Here is a 2,500-nt window from a genome sequence, read left to right as displayed (position 1 = left end):
TACCAAGCGGCCAGTGAAATGTAAATTGAGACCTCGCGTGCAATTCCATTTACAAACGTTTTGAATGCTGTGACCGACTGATGAACATATCTGATTAACATGTCGGTTAATCAGTCGTGGAATCAATAATTTTACAAATCCCCTTAAAATATGTTTGATAAGTCTGTGTCTGGCAAATCAACACAAATACGCATAAAATTGTAACTTTTTCTTTGCGAGCATTGGAAGCATTTATGTCAAGGGCAACGAGGACGCAAGCTACTCGTATTCTCTTAACTATATCTTTTCAACATCGCAAATCAAGCACATTACTAATCATTTGAACATTTATATTATAAACGCATTTTTAGTATTAGACTGGCATGAAATGAATCTTTTATACAGCTTGATAAGCGTACTTCCGAATGTTCCGATAAGATGAAGCAATGTCGCTGCCCTTGACTTATTACTGGCAAACACTTGCTTACAAGGGCAGACACCTACCCAAGATGCACTTGCTCTTTACTTTGATTTGTTTTAATTCTAAAGCTTCGTGTTTGAGTGCTTACAAATAAGTTTGTTTGATTCGCAAGAAAATACAAAATGTAGCGTTGATGATGAGCATATCCATGGGTATCGATGAGAGAGAACTGACCCAAAATCGTAAAGAGAGTAAAAAGTACATGGACTTTCACCCAAGACGTGGGTCGGAAAGTGGTTAGTGTGGGGATGTGAATTCTTAATACAGCTTCTAAATAAATACCTATCAAAATTATACCCCCCTTCTCTCTCTCTCCCTCTCTCTCTCTCTCTCTCTCTCTCTCTCTCTCTCTCTCTCTCTCTCTCTCTCTCTCTCTCTCTCTCTCTCTCTCTCTCTCTCTCCCTCTCCCTCTCTCTCTCTCTTTCTCTCTTTCTCTCTCTCTCTCTCTCTCTCTCTCCCTCACCTCTCTCTCTGTTTCTCTTTCTATATATATATATATATATATATATATATATATATATATATATATATATATATGTGTGTGTGTGTGTGTGTGTGTGTGTGTGTGTGTGTGTGTGTGTATATGTATGTATGTATATGTGTGTATATGTATATATATATATATATATATATATATATATATATATATATATATATATATATATATATATATATACATATATGTTTCTCTTCTTTTATTTTGTCCCTCTCTCTCTCTCTCTCTCTCTCTCTCTATATATATATATATATATATATATATATATATATATATATATATGTATGTATATATATATATATATATATGCATATATACATACATACACAGACACACACACACATATAGATATATATATATATATATATATATATACATATATACATATATATATATACATATATATTTCTCTTCTTTCATTTTCTTTTCTCTTCTCTTCTTTACTCTTCTGTCTCTCTCCTTTTCTCTCCCTTCCACTCCCCCTCCCCCACTCCTCTTTCTCTCTCTCTCTCTCTTTCTCTTTCTCTCTCTTTCTCTTTCTCTTTCTCGCACTCTCTCTCGCACTCTCTCTCTCTCTCTCTCTCTCTCTCTATCTCTCTCTCTCTCTCTCTCTCTCTCTCTCTCTCTCTCTCTCTCTCTCTCTCTCTCTCTCTCTCTCTCTCTCTCTCTCTCTCTCTGAAAGTGTGTGTATCATTCATATATATTCCAAGCTCCTCAGTGCTAATTCTGACGTATTACAGACTCTGTTTGAAGATCATTACTTACTGTACACAATGCATTAGTAGATGGATCACATGCCAGTCGGTGACCTTATTTTACCTTTGCAATAAAGTCAAAGATTAATTCCAGGGTCTGCTGAAGATGAAAAACTTCATCATTATCGTCAATTATTTTCGTCAAATAAGAATAAAAAGAAACGAAGATACACATCTAATTCTATGATTTGTGGCACTAAGCAACACAGTTTTCCCGTTCCGTCACTTCTCGTTAATATACTATAATACCGAAAAATACGTTCAACTCAGTGTTGTGATTCGTTGACTGCAAGTTACAGACAGAAGAGAAACACTCTCAACGAACTCAGAGGAACAATATAGGTCAGCGTTGACAGCGACAATTTGCATCTCATATTTGGCTTTGTGCATGTGTGCCACGATGCCAAGTGCAGGGGAGGGAGGGGGTGGGCTGCTCCGTTGATGCAAGGAAAAGTGATGGATAGAGAGGCATGTAGAAGAAATAGATAGTGTGGTATTGAAAGAGGAAATGACAAAGAGAGGACGAAATAACGACGATGGTTGTGCGAAGTTTTACCAGTCGCACAGATAATAAAGAAGTCGTCTGTAGGTTTCTTGCTTGGCATTGGCATTACTGGTGATGCGCAGGATCAAAGACAGAATATTTGTGGCAACCGTTTTCGTTGATTTTACCTGATAGGCTACAGCCAGTGATATCAAGGGTATACACGTAGATAGGTAGCAACTCCATAGGATAGGATACACCATTTTCCATGTAGTCAGCTGCGTACACTGTAACAGCGGATGCTT

The sequence above is a fragment of the Penaeus vannamei genome, chromosome 3, assembly GCF_042767895.1.
Source record: "Penaeus vannamei isolate JL-2024 chromosome 3, ASM4276789v1, whole genome shotgun sequence".
NCBI classification, from domain to species: domain Eukaryota; kingdom Metazoa; phylum Arthropoda; class Malacostraca; order Decapoda; family Penaeidae; genus Penaeus; species Penaeus vannamei.
The sequence above is the reverse complement of the archived record's forward strand: the minus strand, read 5'-3'. Positions refer to the sequence as shown.